We start from the raw sequence: 21,293 nt of genomic DNA, 5'->3' as shown, positions 1-21,293 counted from the left end.
CATTAAGAATTCAGAGGAGTTAATATGTTTAAGAAAACCTATAATAATGACCTAGGAAGAAGAGTCTTAATGGTGAATGTTTATTTACTCTGTATTGAAGATGGGTATGGTTGTAGCTACATGAAGATTTACTAGGAAGATAGAAAACCTGAAAGTCATTGAAACTGCTGACCATTACTTTTGATGATAAGCAAAACCATCAAAACAAGCATAAAATGATTGCTAAGTGACTTTGGGATCCTGGAGAACTCAAATGGTGAAAAAAGAGAAGATATTACAAGTGAATAGCTAACTGAATATATAGTATCATGGGATAAAAAAGGGTTTTCCAGACTAATTGGGAACCTGGGAAATTTGGAATATACATTGCAAAACCTGGAAGAGAACCTGCAGACTTTTCAAAGAGTTTTCAACTCAAATTTAAAAGGAGTTTAGACATAGAGATAATGTTTATCAAAAAATTTAAGTCCAAATAATATACAAGATAGCAGATCTAACACTGACAGATCAATAGTGGAAAAGATGCATTTTCACTGAAGAAAATAGGAAAGGGGTAATTAATAACACTTTTGGCCTTAAATGTCTCCATACCAATGCAGAATGTAAGTAATAGGAAAGTAAACTAGAATGTTAAGACAAGGATGTAATTATAAAGATCTGGGTGGGATGAGGTTTAGAAGTAGAATTGAGTAATGAAATGGCATAAAGGCACACCTTGTTCAAAGAAACTAAAGAAATGATAGTGTGCTTCGTATTTGTTTTTAAAAAGTTGAGGAAGCAGTGAAGTAAACCTCCAGTATGAGCTTAATCTGATCAATGAGAGACAACTGCTTGAAGATATGAAAGTGTGAAAGACCATTAATACAGGAACCATGTCATTTTGGATTTTGTAAAACCTGAAAAAAGGTAATGTAGGAATGTCTGTACCACTAAGTCATGCTAAGTAATGGTGGGTCTTATTTATTGAACAGTTGCTAATATAAAAGACACTGTAATAAGTGTTTGACATTGATTATTTCATATAATTCTCATAACTATTATCCCAGTTTTACAGATGAAGAAACTGAGGCTTACTTAGAAAGATCAAGTATGCTGATGACATGTTACTATATATAGAAAACCCTAAAAGGTCCACACAAAAGCTACTAGAGCTGATTGAAGAATTCAGCAAGGTAGCAGGTTACAAAATTAACGTTCAAAAATCAGTTGCATTTCTTTACACTAACAATAAATCAACAGAAAAAGAAAGTAAAGAAACAATCCCCTTTAAAATAGCACCCAAAGTAATAAAATATCTGGGAATAAATCTAACCAAGGAGGTGAAAGAATTATACACAGAAAACTATAAACCACTGATGAAGGAAATTAAAGAAGACTTTAAAAAATGAAAAGATATTCCATGCTCCTGGATTGGAAGAATCCATATTGTTAAAATGGTCACACTGCCCAAGGGAATCTACAGATTGAATGCAATCCCTATCCAATTACCCAGGACATATTTCACAGAACTAGAACAAATCATAATAAAATTTATATGGAACCATCAAAGACCTAGAATTGCCAAAGCATTACTAAAGAGAAAGAAAGAGGCTGGAGGAATAACTCTCCCAGACTTCAGACAATACTATAGAGCTACAGTCATCAAGACAGCGTGGTATTGGTACCAAAACAGACATATAGAACAATGGAACAGAATAGAGAGCCCAGAAATAAACCCACAAACTTTTGGTCAACTCATCTTCAACAAAGGAGGCAAGAATATACAATGGAATAGAGACAGTCTCTTCAGCAAATGGTGTTGGGAAAACTGGACAGCAGCATGTAAAACAATGAAGCTAGAACACTCCCTTACACCATATACAAAAATCAACCCAAAATGGATTAAAGACTTAAACATAAGACAAGATAGAATAAACCTCCTAGAGGAAAACATAGGCAAAACATTATCTGACATACATTTCAAAAATTTTCTCCTAGAAGAAATAAAAGCAAGAATAAACAAATGGGACCTAATGAAACTTACAAGCTTCTGCACAGCAAAGGAAACCAGAAGTAAAACAAGAAGAAAAACCTATGGAATGGGAGAAAATTTTGCAAGTGAAACCGACAAAGGCTTGATCTCCAGAATATATAAGCAGCTCATACGACTCAATAAGAAAAAAATAAACAACCCAATCCAAAAATGGGCAGAAGACCTAAACAAGCAATTCTCCAAGGAAGACATACAAATGATCAAAAAGCACATGAAAAAATGCTCAGTATCACTAATTATCAGAGAAATGCAAATCAAAACTACAGTGAGGTCTCACCTCACACCAGTCAGAATGGCCGTCATTCAAAAATCCACAAATGACAAATGCTGGAGAGGCTGTGGAGAAAGGGGAACCCTCCTACACTGCTGGTGGGAATGCAGTTTGGTGCAGCCACTGAGGAAAACAGTGTGGAGATTCCTCAAAAGACTAGGAATAGACTTACCATATGACCCAGGAATCCCACTCCTGGGCTTGTATCCAGAAGGAAATCTACTTCAGGATGACACCCGCACCTCAATGTTCATAGCAGCACAATTTACAATAGCCAAAACATGGAAACAGCCTTAATGTCCATCAACAGGTGACTGGATAAAGAAGTGGTTGTATATTTATACAATGGAATACTACTCAGCCATAAAAACCGACAACATAATGCCATTTGCAGCAACATGGATGCTCCTAGAGAATGTCATTCTAAGTGAAGTAAGCCAGAAAGAGAAAGAAAAATACCATATGAGATCGCTCATATGTGGAATCTAAAAAACAAAAACAAAAACAAACAAACAAACAAACAAACAAAAACAAACATAAATACAGGACAGAAAGAGACATTCACAGACAGAGAATACAGACTTGTGGTTACCAGGGGGGTGGAGGGTGGCAAGGGATAGACTGGGATTTCAAAAATGTAGAATAGATAAACAAGATTACACTGTATAGCACAGGGAAATATACACAAAATGTTATGATAACTCACAGGGAAAAAATGTGGCAATGAATGTGTATATGTCCATGAATGACTGAAAAATTGTGCTGAACACTGGAATTTGACACAACATTGTACAATGATTATAAATCAATAAAAAATGTTAAAAAAAAGAAAGATCAAGTTATTTTCCCAACATTGCCCAAAAATTTAGTAGAGGAGCCAGATTTGAATCCAGTTAGTCTGAATTTAGAAATCTATTTCTAAGAATGTAGATTTCTTAGACTTTTCAGAAAAGATAAATAGATTTCTTTGACCAGTGAATTTAAAAGAAAGGATGGCAACCCAAAAGACCCCAAATAGCCAAAACAATCTTGAGAAAGAAGATCAAAGCTGGAAGTATCAAGTGCTCTGATTTCAAACTATGCTACTAAGCTACAGTAATCAAAAGAGTATGTTACTGCCACAAAAACTGATACATAGATCAATGTAACAGGATAGAGAACCCAGAAATAAATGTACACACTTATGGTCAGTTAATCTACAACAAAGAAGACAAGAATATACAATGAGGAATAGAGCATCTTCAGTAATGTTGGGAAAACTGGATAGCTTTATGCTAAAGAATCAAAGTGGGCTGTTCTCTCATACCATGCATAAAAATAAATTCAAATGGATTGAAGACTAAAATGGAAGACCTGAAACCATAAAACTTCTAGAAGAAAAAGTAGGCAGTATGTTTTTTGACATTAACCATAGTAATTTTTTTTAAGTATGTCTCCTCAAGCAAAGGAAAGAAAAGCAAAAATAAACAAATGGGAATAATCACACTAAAAAGCTTTTGCACAGCTAAGGAAATTATCAACAAAATGCAAAGACCACCTCCTGAACAGACATTTTTCTAGAGAAGACATGCAGATGGCCAATAGGCACATGAGAAGATGCTCAACATCACTAATCATCAGGGAAATGCAAATCAAAACCACAATGAAATATCACCTCACATCTGTCAGAATGGCTGTTATTAAAAAGACAACAAATAACAAGTGTTGGTGAGAATGTAGAGAAAAGAGAACCCTTGTGCACTGTTGGTGGGGATGTAAATTGGTACACCCACTATGGAAAACAGTATGAAGGTTCCTCAAAAAATTAGAAATAGAACCACCATATGATCTAGCAATTCCACTTGTGGCTATTTATTTGAAGAAAACAAAAACACCAATTCAAAAAGATATGTGCAACCCTATGTTCATTGCAGCATTATTTATAAGAGCCAAGATATGGAAGCAATCTGTGTCCATCAATAGATGAATTGATAAGGAAGATGTGATATATTGCCCATCAATAGGTAAATGGATAAAGAAGATGTGAGAGACAAATTTCCAGTTGCAAAAGAAATGAGTCATGGGTGTGAATTGTACAGAGGGGGAAACTATAGTAAAGATTATGTATCTTTGTATGGTGACAGATTTTACTAGACTTATTGTGGTGACCATTTTGAAATACATAGATGTATCAAATCACTATGTTATATAATAGGAGCTAACATAGTGCTGTAGGTCATTTATACTTCAAAAAGAAACAAATCAGATAAACAGCAATGACCTACTCTACAGCACAATGGAACTATATTCAATATCCTGAAATAAACCATAATGGAAAAGAAAAATAAATAAATGTACAAACTCGTAGAAAAAGAGATCAGATTTGGGGTTACCAGGGGTAGAGGATGGGTGGGAAGCAGGGGATTGGATGAAGGTAATCAAAAGGTACAAACTCCTAGTTGTAAGATAAATAAATACTAGGGATGTAATTCACAACATGATAAATATAACTAACACTGCTGTATGTTATATATGAAAGTTGTTAAGATAATGAATCCTGAGAATACTTCTTTCTATTTCTTTAATTTTGTATCTATATGAGATAAGGGATGTTCATTAAATTTATTGTGTTAATCATTTAATGATGTATGTAAGTTGAATAATTATGCTATGCACCTTAAACTTATACAGTGCTATATGTCAATTATATCTCAATAAAATTGGAAGCAAAAAAAATAAAAGAAATGATGGCTCAATAATAATGAAAGTCCTTCAAATAACATGTTGGCTTTACAATTTGAGATTATTCCAACGAGGGAAGAAAACAAAGGCACCAAATAAAACTTACGTGGTATATAAGGATTGGGTGATATGGAGGAAGGGTCTCAGTGATGTTTTTACTTCTTTTTCCACTTGTACTTTATGATCTTTAAAGAGAAGATGGAAGAGATATAAATTTGAAAGAGGAGATATGTATTACTTCGAGATTAGGTTTGACTAATAGGAAATTTAAGTTATATTAACTTAAAAAATTGATTTCTCTTTCCTGTTAAATCTGAAGATAGATAGTCCAGGACTGCCACAGCGTCCATGCTCTATAAGGTTCTCATAAATCCAGCCTTCTTTGTGATTCTGTCTGATTGCATACAGACATTATTTTCAGGATCACCCCATGGTTCAGTGTAGCTGCTCTACTTCCAGCCATTAAGAAGGAAGAAAGGAAGAAGGACATGGCTCCACACTATGAGGATACTCTTTAAGTTGCACGTACTAGTTCCTTTTACTTCCTTTGACCGAAATTAGTCAGATGCCCACACCTAGCTATAATGAAGACTAGGAAATTCAAATTTTAGTCTGGATATCTGTGTTTCTACCTAGAATCTGGGTGTTCTATTAGTAAATTAAAAGAAGGAAGACGTATTGGGGGGCATCTAGCAAATTTTGTCACATATATGTAATCAAATTCAAATAGATGGATAACCAAAATGTCTAATAGTGTCAGGAAGGATAAAGGCCTAGAGTAATCTGAAGCATATAGAAAATACTAACAAAATATTGGCTTTTGATTGTTTAAAAGTTTTGCATATTTTTGGAATAAATATATTTATAATGATATTAAGAATGAATAGAATAAAAGAAGGTGACATTTCTTACTTGGAGAAAATTCTAACATTAATAGGTGATGGAGAAATAGTAGAATTAATCCCTATATTGTCAAAACTAATAATTAAATTGGAAGAAGAATGTGCTGATGAGAAACTGAAAGCACAAATAGGATAGGACAACACCCTGATTCTGGCCCTTTTTATTATTTGCCTGCATTATCTCAGCAGCCTCCTTAAAAATTCATTCTGCTGCTTGGCATACATTTTCTTCTCTCACCCTCCAATCAAGTAAAGAAGAGAACTTCTTTACTCCCACAAATTATTTCTCTAAAAATAAATCTTGTCATTCCCCTGCTTAAAAACATTTTTTGTTCTCTGTGATTTATAGAATTAAGCTCAGACTTCTTACGTTGGCACATATGGCTCTTTATGGTATGTTTTGAGCTTTTCTTTCATCTCATCTGTTCCTTTCATGCTTTTTGAACTCCAGCTTTGCCAAACTTCTTAGTGTTTCCTGAATATTAAACCTACTGATCCTTTTGTGTAAATGCCTCCTCTTAGCCTGGGGAATTCATGGACAGTCTTTAAAACTTAAATATCTCAGTCTTTTTAAAGCCATACACAGGTGGATAGTTTTTCCTCTGTATCCACATGGCATTCTGTACATACTTCAATTGTAGCATTTGTCATGTTGAAGTAAATATGTATTTATTTACATATCTTTCTCTCCTGCTAAAGTCTGAGTTCCCCAGGGGAAACAGTTTTAAACATACTGCTCTGTACTTAGTATTCAGAATGTTTATTGACTGATTGATGAGAGCATGCAGATGGTCTAAATTAATTCAAGTCCTTAGGGTCAAATGAAATACACCATGCTAGAGTGAAAAATATCCATCTGCGACTTAGGAGATATTGCTAGGCATCTTGGAGGAATTTTGGATAGTAGAAGTGTCAAAAGACTGGAGATAGGCAATGTTCCAATTTTCATAATGGGTGTAAAATATATCTAGAAATCATAGACTCACAAGCTTTAGGCCATACCCAAGTGGAGAGCAGATTATTAGACATTGTGAGCACTTTAGGAAAAAATACTGAAAAGTACATTTCTATTGTTAGATTTTTAACCCTGCCTACTTTCGTAAAGAATTAGAGGCAGTTGTTGATTCCCAGGAAACGTAGAGGTTTGCTTAGGACAAGTTAAAATTGTGTGAAACTCTTTTCCTATGTTTCTTGAAACTTACTGACTGAGAATAGTGGCCCAACAAATTCTATAGGCATTTGTTGATGTCTCTCATTGATTCTCTATTGTGGTTTATGTGGATCAGATGATGTAGTTGTATATTGAAAACTATAAAACTCTGCAGAGTTTTTCTATTTTCAGTCATTTGCTTAATATCTTCATATTTTTTGCCACCATATTCATGTACCATCTCTACTTTTATATTTGTATTTTTTCTTTAACATCAACTGATTTGTTTTACTTAAACTTAGCTTAGTGCTAAATGATAGTATCTGTAAGGTCACAAGTTTGTAATGTACCAGTGATTTTTTTTCTAATATGCTCTGTAATAAATAAATAACTATGAACAAAAAAATGATGGCCCATGTGTCATCTTGAATACAATCAGTATATAATTTTATAATATTTGATGCTACAATCATTATGTAAAATATGGAGGAATTAAGCTAATTCAAAATACCAGTACCATGAGTAATTTTTATCTATTGCACCATTGCATGGTACACGAAGGCAGCTGATTAATAGATTCATATCAAGTTAGAAGGGTGTTTGAGTGACAAACGGCAGGGCTGTAACTTTTGTCCTGACCTGTTTGGCATGTTTATTAGTGACCTGAAGATATAGGAAGTGAATGGATTCAACTGGAAGTGACATAATCCAGAAGGGAAAACTAATATACCGGATGATAGAACTCACTCAAAAATTTTTGACAGGTTTGGATTATAGGTAAATAGTAGGAACATCCTCACAATTAACACAGAGGATACAAAATTAGATTAAAACAAACAAGTGTTTAAATGTAGAAAGGAGAAGATCTGGCAAAATTTCTTCAAGGTTTCAATTGGCTATAAGTTCATTAAAAGTGAAAAATTTGATATAGATGCCTAGAAAGTAAATGCACACTTAGATTTTAGTCATAATGGTAATATGCTCAAGAAAGTGCTTTAAAATGACATGTCCAAGGTAAGAGAGTCAAATTTTCTGCAACTGATCAATCATATCTGGAATATTACATTTAATTCCAGAATATAATCCATGAAAATTATAGAGCTGGAAATCCTATCAAAAAAGAGGGAAAACTGAAGGAACTGGGCATAGTAAACCTAAAGAAAAAAATTCTAATTTGGGACATGAGAATTGTTTTCAAATACAGTATTGGGAAAGCTTTCAACATAGAAGGAAAATTTTATTTATTCTGCAGACTTAGTAAGCAGATTTGACTTCAACTCAATAAAAATTAAAATAACTTTACAATCAGTGATACTTCTTGCCAGGGAAGGAGCAATCTGTCAGGATTGCTGTATGGTCATTTTCAGGGTATGAGTGTATGTTTGTGTGTGTGCGTGAGTGTGCATAAATTGGCAGAGAGGTGACCCTTTAACTTTGTATGACTTTAATTTTTACAATGATCATATAGTCAGAAAAAAGATGTTTCAATTTTGAAATGTAAAATTTAAAAATACTGGAAAAGGGGAGTGGTTGGAGACAACTCTTGCTTCTGTCACTTAATACTGATGTATTTCTGACTGATTCCTTAAGTTCTCCAAGCCTGAAGTTCCTCTTGCAGACAATGGGGATAATAACACTTTCCATGCTTGATGGTTGTGAATATTAAATTAATACTATAAACAAAAATCCCTGACATAGCACAACTTCAGTGCATGTATTTAGGGTTTTCTTTTCCTTATGGTTGATCTTGAGTTTGTTATTGGAAGGGACTGCCAAAAATTAGTGGGCAGCCAAAATTTCAGCACTAATTTTGAACCTTAAGCATTTCAGTCCTAACTTATTATTTAGAAGTTATGTTGTATGGGAAAAGTAATATAGAAGAAATACAGAAAATCCTAAGACCTATATGCACGCTTTTGGTCACTAATGGAAGCCCTCATAGTATCATATTAATAGTCGTCACAGATGAGTTCAATATTCATTATTTTCTTGCTTGTGTTTCTTTTAAGTGATTCAATTTTTTTTATAGATTTTACTTCGTTTAAAGCTATTACAAGATAATGACTATATTTCCCTATGCTGTACAATATATCCTTGTTGCTTATTTATTTCATATGTAGTGATTTGTGTCTCTCTACCCCATTCTCTAACTTGCCCATCCTCCCTTCCCTCTGCTCACTAGTAACTATTAGCTTGTTCTCTATATCTGTGCATCTGTTTCTTTTTTTGTTATATACATTCATCTGTTTTATTTTTTAGATTCCACATATTAGTGATATCACATGATGTTTATCTTTCTCTGTCTTACTTATTTCACTAAGCATTAATACTGTCTAGATCCAGCCATATTGTTGTAAATGACAGAATTTCATTCTTTTTTATGATTGAGTAATATTCCATTGTATATAGATACCACATCTTCTTTACCCATTCATCTGTTCATGGGCACTTGGGTTACTTCCATGTCTTGGCTATTGTTTGTTGTTGTTGTTGTTGTTCTTGTTGTTGTTGTTGTTGTTACTGAGTTATATGAGCTATTCGTGTATTTTAGAAATTAAGCCCTCGTCAGTCACATTGTTTGCAAATATTTTCTCCCATTCCAGAGGTTGTCTTTTCATTTTGTTTATGGTTTCCTTTGCTCTGCAAAAGCTTTTATGTTTGATTAGGTCCCATTTGTTTATTTTTGCTATTATTTCTATTGCTTTGGGAGGCTCACCTAAGAAAATATTGTTATCATTTATGTCAGAGAATGTTTTGCCTATATTCTGTTCTAGGAGTTTTGTGATGTAATGCCTTATATTTAAGTCTTTAAACCATTTTGAGTTTATTTTTGTATATGGGGAGAGGGAGTGCTCTAATTTCATTGATTTACATGCAGCTGTCTAGTTTTCCCAACAACAATTGCTGAAGAGACTGTCTTCTCCATTGTATATTCTTGCCTCCTTTGTCATAGATGAATTGACTGTAGGTGTGTGGGTTTATTTCTGGGCTTGCTATTCTGTTCTATTGATCTATATGTCTGCTTTTGTGCCAGTACCATGCTGCTTTGATTACTGTAGCTTTGTAGTATTGTGCGAAGTCTGGGAGACTTATGCCTCCAGCTTTGTTCTTTTTCCTCAGTGTTGCTTTGGCAATTCTGGATCTTTTACGGTTCCATGTAAATTTTAGGATTATTTGTTCTAGTTTTGTGACAAAAATCTGACCTTTTTTGGGTATTCTCTAGTTAAAATTCTCACTCTATTCTTTTCCCTAATTCAGTTAGCATCATTATTACTAATCCTTTGAATTCTTTATGTGGTAAATTGTTTATATCCATTTCATTAATTGTTTTTCAGGAATGTTCTCTTGCTTTTTCAGTTGAGACAGGTTCCTCTGTCTTCTCATTTTGCTTAACTTTGTGAAATTAAGTGAAACAGTTACTTATTGCAGTCTTATGGGGTGTCCTTATGTAGGAGCATCCCTATATAGTTTCACATGCCCAGCAGCTTTTGTGGGAGAGCTATATTTGACATGAACACAAGTTGTGTCTTTTCTCAGGGTGTGCTGGCAGGTATCACCTTGGTTGGATGTGGAACTGGAGATGAAGGGGCTAGAGCCAGACCCTGGTGTCATCTGGGCTTCCCCTCTGCTCAGTGGCCATCACTACCCTATCAGGGGTGGGATCAGGTCCCATATTGTTGAAGCAAAAGCCTTGAGGATAGGGTCTGAGAAGACTCATTTCCCTTGAAGTGTAAGCTTTCCCTGCTCCCAGCAGCCCTGGAATAAGAGGGGCTGGCTTGGGCTCAGGGAGGTCCTGGGCATTGGGCTGTAGCAGTCTGGCAGCCCTTTGATGTTCCAGCTGTCTCTGATGCACCACTCATGTAAGTGCCAGCAATGGTTTCCCCCTCCCTGCTCAGACACCACTTCAGGTTTGAGTTGCCTCAGCATCTCACAGCCATGGTTTTTTCCCAGTCCTGGTAGCTCTCATTCCGATGTGGAGCTGCCACATGAAGCAAGTAGTGCTGGAGCATTTGCTCAACCCAGGCTGGGGCATGTGTTAGTGCGGTAGCAGGATCCAGTCACCGACACCTGCGTTCTCAAGCCACACTCTCCACCCTACATCAGAAGCAAGCAAGCACAGATGCGCTCCTCCTGAGTATAGTCCACTCTTCCCACAGCTCTCCTGTGAGTCCCATCAGCACTCCCACCAACCAAGGGCTCATCTTCCCTTTGCTGGACCTCAGGGCTGGAGCACCCTGTACGTGGCTTAAACCGTTCCCTCCTCAGGGATGATCTCCACCCATGTAATCTCCCTGTCCTCTGAGTCCTCTCTCAGGGGCTCAGGTCCTGATCTGATTGTTTCTCTTCTCTTCTTACCCAATTCTGTGTGGATTTTTCTTACAGCTTTGGTTGTACAGGAGTCTTTCTGCCAGTCTCCAGTTAGTGTTCAGTGAGAATTGTTCCACATGTAGATATATTTTTGAAGTGTTTGTTGGGGGCAAGTAAGTTCTGTGTCCTACTACTCCATCTTGATCTAATGCCCTTGCTTGTCTTAATAGCCAATCACCAAGCAATAAATATGTGGGCCACATGGCCTATTCAGTTTAGTGACAATATGGATGAGATCATCAAATCATCAATTTCACATTCCTGTTAACTGAGTTTTTATATCATTAAATTAAGTATTATTTAATAATCCAGTTACTTGCTCTATGAATTGACCCTTCAATTACTTTGTAGAGTTCTCACCTACATCAAGTAAATGTACTTGAAACTCTAGGCTAGCTTTTTCTAAAGATGCTTTCAGATTTTACTAATTTGGGTAGGGGAAAGTGAATAAAGGGCAACCTCAGACAAGCACGTCATCATTCAGTCTAGGCAAAAAGGATACGTCTGCAATTCTTGAGACATCACTTCATGTCTTTACTTTCAGATTCTATATTCAAGATGTTAGTATCAGTTTTCAGAGAGATTATTCTGTTACTTAGGAATACTGCCAGCAGGTAACAATAACCTCTACTGCTGTTAGTTCCAGAAGGAAAGGCTTAAGTTATAGAACCATTCTCTGGGATTTCTAAGTAGTAGTGTTCTTCTAATGCCTCTGTGATATACTTATTATTTTTCTATGTATTTTTATTTTACATAAAAATAAGTTTTCCTGAGTGGTTGAGCTCAAATAATGTTAAGCCATCACTATTTTAAAGATGATAATTTAGAAAAAAGTATAGAGATAAATGTTTAAGGTACAATCCATTACCTTCCTCACTAATCCTTCACTTTTTTTTCCATTAACCCACAAAACTTTTAGCTTAAAATTTTATCACTTCCTAGAAGCCATGTTCTCTCTTTAGAATGTCTTGGCTTCAGTACCTGGCTTGTTTCTCTCAGTAGTCAACAAAACATTGCCTTAGGAACAAGCAGCCCATTGGTCCTTTCTCTTTTCCCTTCCCCCAACTGTTCACATTAAAAACAGAAAAAAGTTTAGTTGCCATTGTAGTTTTGTTACTTTGGATTCCCCTTCTAGTTTTTCTTTCATGCATGCTAATATCAAATTATAAACCATATTTCTTTCTAAAAAAAAATCAATTGAGTGAAAAAACAACCCTCAGAGATTATACTAGCCTTTCTCTATAGATTTTTAAGTTATATCTTAGTCTACAGTTTCTTTACAATTTCCAGAAAATGTATTTGCATTACAAAAGATGGATTACAGTAATTACGACTAATTTCAGTAATGAAAATGGATATAACTTTCTTGGGAATACTGACTTTAATTCTTTTAGTTCACTTGCCAGTATCAATAATCTTCACACTTGTGTGGCTAGAGGTAGGGGAGAGGAAGAGGATGAAGTAATGGAGATGGTGGCTTGCATTTTCTTTTGCAGTTTCTAAGGCTCATTGTTTGACACAGAAGGTTTTAGAATGTGAACTATGCAAATGTATTTTTAAGATATTCATTAAAACCAGTATGCAAGTCTCCTGGTGCTTGCTCTATTGCTCAGGAACCTAAATGACCTCAATCCACTCAGGACTCTTTACTGTGTCACGCTATTTTTGAGCAAGGAGAAATTGCTTTAGGCTTGACTTTACAAAAATAGAGAAGAGTGTATATAGAAGGAAAAAATCCCTATGTATTTAATTGACCACTACACCAGTTACAAGAAAGATTTCTTTGCACTCAATAGCTTTAGCTGTCAAAGAGGAAGAAGTGCAGAATAACCCTTACAAAAGGTTAAAGATAAGAAAACTACATCTTATATATAAAATACATTAATGTATAAGATGGATAGTGCTTTCACAGTTTGTATATGATTTTAAGAGATATTTAGAGGAGGCAAGATCAGATTAGCAAATTTTTCTTGTAGAAGTCAACAGAGAAACTTTTAAATAACATTGCATGCGGCTTTCATCTTCTGAAAGTAAACCCCCTTCTAATGGCCAGTGGGAATAAAATGATTTTCAGATCATTTCTCTAGTACATGGTGAAAATATCTTTTGATTCCATATTAAATAAACAGTTGCTGATTTTCTTATAATCAAAACATGTCTAAATTGGAAAAAGAGATATGGAATCAGTGTGACGTGGTAGAAAGAACAATGAACAAGGAATGAGAAAAACCTAGATTCTAGTCCAGGTTCTTTATTAATTTAATAGCTGTGTGGCCTTGGGACCTTAATTCATCAGCGATAGTTTCTTCATTGGTGACAGAGGGAGTAATAATGGCTGCCCTGCCTTTCTCACAGGGTTCTGATGATGATCACTTGGGAATACTGAGAAAGGTCTTGCCATAACAGCTACTATCTACCCTAGTTGTTCCAGGAAATGCTCAGTCACTGATGATCTTCTACTCGGAACCTCAAACACTCCTTCCTCTTTTTGAAACTTCCCTAAGCGTCTTGCCTTTTTACAGTCAACCAAGGGCTATCAGTTTATCTGAAGACCAATTAGAAAGTCTCCCAAACTTCCAAAAAAATCCCACATCAATAGGACACTTGCCAGAGATTATCTCAATATTTCTTCTATTAAACTTAGTCTTCTTTCCAAAACTTTTGAACCTTTGCTGAAACAAAAAATGAGTTTTCTTCTGCCCATTTTTTGATTTTTTTGTTTGTTTGTTTGTTTTTTGGGTATTTTTGGTATTGAGTTGTATGAGCTGTTTCTATATTTTGGATATTAACCCCTTGCCAATTGCATCATTTGCAAATATTTTCTCCCATTCCAGAGTTTGTCTTTTCATTTTGTTTTTGGTTTCCTTTGCTCTGCAAAAGCTTTTATGTTTGATTAGGTCCCATTTGTTTATTTTTGCTGCCTTGGGAGACTCACCTAAGAAAATAACTGCTATGATTTATGTCAGAGAATGTTTTGCCTATATTCTGTTCTAGGAGTTTTGTGATGTAATGCCTTATATTTAAGTCTTTAAACCATTTTGAGTTTATTTTTGTATATGCGTTGAAGGAATATTCTAATTTCGTTGATTTACATGCAGCTGTCCAGCTTTCCCAACAACAATTGCTGAAGAGACTGTCTTTTCTCCATTGTATATTCTTGCCTCCTTTGTCATAGATGAATTGACTGTAGGTGTGTGGGTTTATTTCTGGGCTTGCTATTCTGTTCTATTGATCTATATGTCTGCTTTTGTGCCAGTACCATGCTGCTTTGATTACTGTAGCTTTGTAGTATTGTGCGAAGTCTGGGAGACTTATGCCTCCAGCTTTGTTCTTTTTCCTCAGTGTTGCTTTGGCAATTCTGGATCTTTTACGGTTCCATGTAAATTTTAGGATTATTTGTTCTAGTTTTGTGAAAAATGTTAGGGCAGAAGATCTAAATAGACATTTCTTCAGAGAATTCATACAGAATGTGCCAACAGGCATATGAAAAGATGCTCAACATTGCTAATTATTAGAAAAATGCAAGTCAAAACTACAATGCAGTATCAGTTCACACAGGTCAGGATGGCTATCATTAAAATGTCTACAAATAATAAATGCTGGAGACATTGTGGAGAAAGGGAATCCTTGTACACTGGCGGTAGGAATATAAATTGGTGCAGCCACTATGGAGAACAGTATGGAGGTTTCTTAAAAAACTAAAAATAGAGCCGCCATATGATCCAGCAATCCCATTCCTGGGCATATATCTGGGAAAGATGAAAACTCTAATTCAAAAAGATACATGCACCCCAATGTTCATGGCAGCAGTATTTACAATAGCAAGACATGGAAACAACCCCAGGCACCCATTAACAGATGATTCGCTTAAGAAGATGTGGTGTGTGTGTATATATAAATACACACACAATAGAATATTACTCAATCACAAAAAAGAATGAAATACTGTCATTTACAGCAACGTGGGTGGACCTAGAGAATATCTTACCAAGTGAATTAAGTCAGACAGAGAAAGACAAATATTATGTGATAGCACTTACATGTAGAATCTTAAAAAATAATACAAATAAATATCTATATAAGATAGAAACAGACTCACAAACATAGAAAACAAATATATGGTTACCAAAGGGGAAAGAGAGAAGGGAAGGGATAAATTAGGAGTATGGGGTTAACAGATACAAACTACTATACATAAAGTAGATAAACAACAAGGATTTACTGTGTAGCACAGGAGACTGTATTTAATATTTTATAGTAACCTGTAATGGAAAAGAATCAAATATATCTGAATTACTTTGCTGTACACCTGAAACTAATACAATGTTATAAGCCAACTACACTTCAAAAAAAAAATGAGTTTCCTTGCTTCAAGTGTATGCCTTGGTTAATTTTGTATTGGACTTAAGTTTTTCTTTGATGACATCTATGTGTCAGTATTTATAATGTATTTAAATAGATGTAAGATTGCTGCTGCATAATTTTAAATTTGTTCAAGAAGGTAGCAGAACTAAAAATGAAATTTTAAGGGATCAAATTTAAAGTTCTTTTGGGAAAAGCATATGGTAAGATATAGCTGATTTCATGTTTCAGAATCTAGGTTAATCATTTTTGATAATAGCCACCTTTATAAGTGTTCTGTGCATACCACTTTAGAGATAGAAGAGTGTATCTCTGGAGGCTGACGGCCTGGCTTTGATCCTTATCTCTAAAGCTTACTAGCTCTATGACCTAGAACGAGTTACTCAATGCGTACTGTTATTTATTGAGCACTTACTGTAAGTCAGGCACTGTGATAAACATCTTATGTGGATATTTCATTGATTTCGCAGTGAGACTGGTATTTTTATCATCCCCATTTTAGAGAAATCCAAAAAGGTAAGTGAGTTTCCCAAGATCACACACCCAGCAGTTTCCACATAAACAAAACAAGAGATATTAATAGCATATAGGTTAAAGTGTTGTTGAAATGGACACATAAGACAAAGCATGTACTTATTTAGCAAAATGATACACAGGAAGCATTCAGTAAATGTCTTGTGACTATTACTAGTGAGTATAATTGTCTACATTATTAAGATAAAGAAACTTCAGCTGGCCTTAAAAAAAACCAAACCAACATAGTGTCAGGAATGATGAATAACATATTGGTACTCTAAAATAGAGACCAATTAGATTAGCCAGAGAAAAAGTTCATAAGCTTTTTTATGCATAAAGAGCTAAAATGTTCCTCTCTTGAATCCTTACGATTAATGTAGGAGAATGTCAAGGGAAAAAAGTTATTGATAGATTCTGATGGGAGACAGCTAGGGACAGCTGATGTACACTGCTGAGGGGTTGAGTTTCGTGTGGGGACATACTTCCCTAGGAGTCATTGCTTTTCTAGAATCACTCCATTTGAAGGATCAACATTTAAAACCATGAGATATAGGGAAACTTACATTATGCCTTGATATTTGAAATGCTAGCAAGTCATATATTAATGGGTTATTTGAAAGATTGGGAGAAATGGTAGTGGCCTCTAGATTATAGTTTATCATAGCAGGGCCTGGTTACATAGATTAATAGAACACAAGTCAAATAAGTTTGGCTAGTCAGTGAGGTAATGTAGAAAGATCTGGGTCACTGCTGGGAATTAAAAACCCCAGTAGGAGTGGTGCTGGGAGCAGACTTCAGAAGCTAAAGAGTCCTCTGAGGCTGCAAAAGAAAAAAGCAAGAGAGTAAGAAAGAGACCGAAAGGAGTATCAAAGCCAAACTGTGCTTAGTTCTTTCCAACCCCAGTTCTAACAATGTCATAAAAGAACAATGATTCTAGTTACCCAACCCCTATTGATTAATTGATATAAGTATTTTAAGTGTCAGGCATTGTGAAGCTGATGGGAATTTTAGGCCAGGTGGGAGAGGGCTAGGGTCATTGCAGGCCAATGAATGAGATGTTCTGAGGCTTGCAGGACAATTTAAATTGCACTGTGTAATAGTTGCCTAGTCATTTAACCTCTGGGCTTCAGGTACTTCATCAGTAAAATGAAGACATTGAACTATAAAATCTCTGGGGAACTTTGCCACATTAAAATGTTATGGTTCTCTTTGGCTTACTTTGAGGGAAAAAGTATGATCCTCTTTGGTAAATAAAGAATTAAGAAAAGAAGCTCGCATCTCACAAGGGTGCATACAAATGAATATGTGCATACCCAAATACACACATGCATGTATAGCGCTATGAGGATTAGCATGAAAAATTACTAACAAAACTGGAGTGACATAAGATTGAAGAGATCCAACTTACAAAGTATCTCTGTCTTTGCAGCATGAAGTAACATAATAACACAGATACTCTTACAAGGAGAATCTTCTGGCCAAAGGTAAGGAAATGTAGCAATGTATGTAAGTTCAAACATTATTTACTCAAAAAGTAGTAGCATTCTTTGGTCTGTATCTTAAAGCTATAACAAGTATTCCATGCTTTATTGTCCATGGTTTGTCTTTATCTTAAGTACTTTTCTTTTGATAAGTATTCATTTCAGGAATATTAAAGCCAAGATTCCCTAGACTGACCCTTAGGAAGTACTTTAATTTTCAAATTACTCAACCATTACCAATGTCATTTTGATAATTTCTTTTACAAGATGCTTTATGTATTTAAAGCTTTATATATAGCCAGCAGACCTGTTCCTCATGAGGTATGGGATCTAAGGCAGTGTGACTCCATTCTTTCTTATTAGTATAGAAGTGACAAGACTTACTGGAAACTGAAACAATGGGGTCAAGCAGTAAATAAAGGAAAAGCAAAAAAGCAAGGCTGGGAAATTCTCAACCCAAACTAACTAAAACATTCATGATGTCCTATAAGGAGATGGCCGCAGTTGAAATGTCTGAGCAACAGACTGCTATTTAAGAGAAACTTATGATGACCATTAAAAAGTAACTAGCAAAGACAGGAGAACCAAGGAAGAGAAGAAAAGATTAAGAAATAAGGTCTCTCTCTTGTCTTGTGCAAATGGAAGGCCTCAATACCTTTCTGTGTGGTTTGTATAAGCTGCTCATGGTTATCAGTGGGATACTCAAGAGAGGTAGATCAATTTCCAAGAAACAACTTGAAATTTTTGGTTGTTTCTGCAGACTCAGTAATAAAGAAACTGAAGACTAAACAAAAGTTTAAGATTTTTTTATGCTTATAAAATGTTTTAATTCATTCATTCATTCTTTTTATGTTAATAAGCACATAATATGAATATCCTTCATATTCCAATCACTGGATGAAATACAAGAAAGAAAAAAATGGTCCTGGCCCTTAAGGAGTTAAAAATCTATTTGCAAATAAAATATAATGCTTTTGTTCTAATTAATTCCCCCTATTACTCTAATAAACTAACTTATAAGAAACCTGAAAAATCAAGTAAAAAAGTTTCCTCTGAAATGCTTAAGGAGTGAGGGTTTAATAATACTGTTTCCTTTATGTAAAAACTGGCTAAACGATAACGCAGTCTATTTTATTAGGCTATTAGAGCCAAATTTATTCATATTCAATATGCTATAATTTTATTCAGAACCTATTTTTATTCTGCTAGATATTTCAATACTAAAATTTACATGGTCCAAGGGAAAAACGTCCTGGAATGTATCATCTGTTCCACTCAGTAGTTAGAGTTCCAACAGCTGGAACGCATGCCTGCTTTGCATGATCTCCCTTTATCCCCATGGAGCCCTTTAGACTTGTTCTTACTCCCCTGCTGTCCTTGGGGGAAAACTTCTAGCATCTGGTATCTGGGACTACACATAAGTTAGATATAGATGCTTTTCTCCATTTGTTGTTTAGGGCCAGTATTCCAGTTTTTAGTTCAGTCTAAGTATGTAAAGCATGATGGCGGAGGGGTGTATATTTTTCAGACAAGTGGGAGTGCTGGTAAAAATGAATGAAAGAATATAAGATTTAAGAATATGGTGATCACTCATTTCAGTTTGCCTGTGATTATCGTGGTTTAAGCTGATTTGCTGGCGTAATTATTAATAGTGCTCCTTTTCACTCACAGATACTGTCCCAGTTTGGACAATAAATTATAAAGTCACCCTATTTAGGATACACAATAAGCAAATGCAAGTATTGACTTCATTTTAATCAAATAATAGACTATAAAGAAATATTTATGAGATAATTTGGAAAATTAGAAATTGATCATCTATTTGATTATATTAGGGAATTATGATCAATGTTTTGAGGTGAAGTTATGCTGTGATTATGTTTTATAAAGAGACCTTGTCTTTAGATATTTGTAGGTGAAATGATATGATACCAAGGATTGGCTTCAAAATAATCCGATTTTGATGTGCTGGGAGTGTGGTTAACAGCATAGACAGCATTGAATTGTACACTATAAAGTTTACAGTTGTTGAAGTTGAGTAATGCATCTATGGGAATTCATTATGCTGGTCTTCTTTCTTTTGATTTTGTTTGACATTTTCCATAATGAGAAGTTTTAAAAGAGATATATATATATATGACAATTGGAAGAGCAGAATTAGAAATCACTATTCTTAGAAATATTTTTGAACTTTGTTCTGGGGATACAGTTAAGTTACTTGGCAATAGTTGGATTCATTTTGGGTTTTGCATTTAAGCTCTGTTAGGCAGGATCAGAGCAGAATGTAGTCTAAGGTTAATTTTCCTTGAGGCAAAACTTTTGAGTACCCTGCTGGATGCTCCGTGAACTATGCAGTTGTTTACTCCTGCTGTGGGGAACAGGGACTACTCCTGACGCTGTGAGCTCCTAGAATTATTCCTTCTAATATTTTTGTGAGGTTCTTTCCCTGGCCTCAGGTAGTTTCCTCTTAAGCTGATCAGTATATAACTGAAGACTCAAAGTGGATCTTCCGAAGATCTCTGGAAATTTCTGTACAGCCGTCTCCTTAATGATACTCTCTATATTGAGAATTCTAGCTTTTTAGTCTCTGCAGAGTATCAGCAGAATCTCCTCAGTTGTTGATGCCTATGGTGTCTGCCTTGGTTCTTCCTTGCGGAATAGTGGCCTTGGAACTCTCTCAAAGCAGTAAACTGAAGCAGTTTTAGGATTCGCCTCATTTGTTTCCCATTTCTCAGCAATCACTTTTCTTGTCTGATGACTGATATCTTGAAAACTATTATTTCATATATTTTGTCCTGTTTTAATTGTTCCTGGGGGGAGGCCAAATGTGATTCCTTTTACTTGTTGGCTGTAAGTGGAAGTGCTTGTCTGACATTAGGTTATAATTTTTTCTTGTTTGGCTGCTGCTGCTAAAAACAGGTTACTTGTATGCCAGTTTTCTTTTGCTTAGTTTTGTTTATCACAGTATCAGAGGGATATTCTGTAATCTGTGTAGCCATCTTTATGTGTTTACTGGACATTTATATTTTCTTTTCTGTGATTCGTGATTTTCATGCTCTTTTCTTACTTTTCAACTGACATCTACATGAATTTCTTACAAGTTTCACTGAGATATTAAATATCAACTATACATGTCGTTTATATGCCATACTTACACCAAATGTTGTTCACAGTTTGTTGTTTGTATTTAATCTTGGTGATGTTTTCTTTTGAAGTATAAAAGCCTTTTATTTAATGTAGTCAAACCTATATAGTCTTTTTTTAAAAAGTCCCTTCACAATCAAAGAATATTTCCCTGTATTGTTCTATGTTTTTTGTTGCTTGATTGTTTTTAATATTTACTTCTAGATTTTTGAGAAATTAATTTTTTTACATTGAGTGTAGCTCTAAATTTATTTTTTCCAAAGTATTCTGTTTGTGCTATTTATGAAGTATCCCTTCTTTTATGCATATTTGTAGCACAACTTTTACCATAGGAAAAATTCTGTCT

At 35.0% G+C, this 21,293-nt stretch overlaps 1 protein-coding gene across 15 annotated transcripts in view; it reads left to right on the top strand.

Moving 5' to 3' along the window:
• Positions 1-21,293, top strand: part of PEX5L (peroxisomal biogenesis factor 5 like) — a 622,944-nt gene that overhangs the window by 77,464 nt on the left and 524,187 nt on the right. For 10 of the 15 annotated variants that reach the window (XM_072961619.1, XM_072961629.1, XM_072961661.1 and 7 more), the window contains exons 3-4: positions 17,752-17,806; positions 19,475-19,538. The gene's annotated coding sequence lies outside the window, so the exon portion shown is untranslated. Of the gene's footprint in view, positions 1-16,276; positions 16,323-17,751; positions 17,807-19,474; positions 19,539-21,293 lie in introns of all 15 variants that reach the window. The other 5 variants (XM_072961576.1, XM_072961574.1, XM_072961590.1 and 2 more) reach the window with 3 other exon arrangements.

This window comes from Vicugna pacos, chromosome 1 (genome assembly GCF_048564905.1).
Source record: "Vicugna pacos chromosome 1, VicPac4, whole genome shotgun sequence".
Classification (NCBI taxonomy): domain Eukaryota; kingdom Metazoa; phylum Chordata; class Mammalia; order Artiodactyla; family Camelidae; genus Vicugna; species Vicugna pacos.
This window is presented reverse-complemented; position numbering and strand designations above follow the sequence as displayed.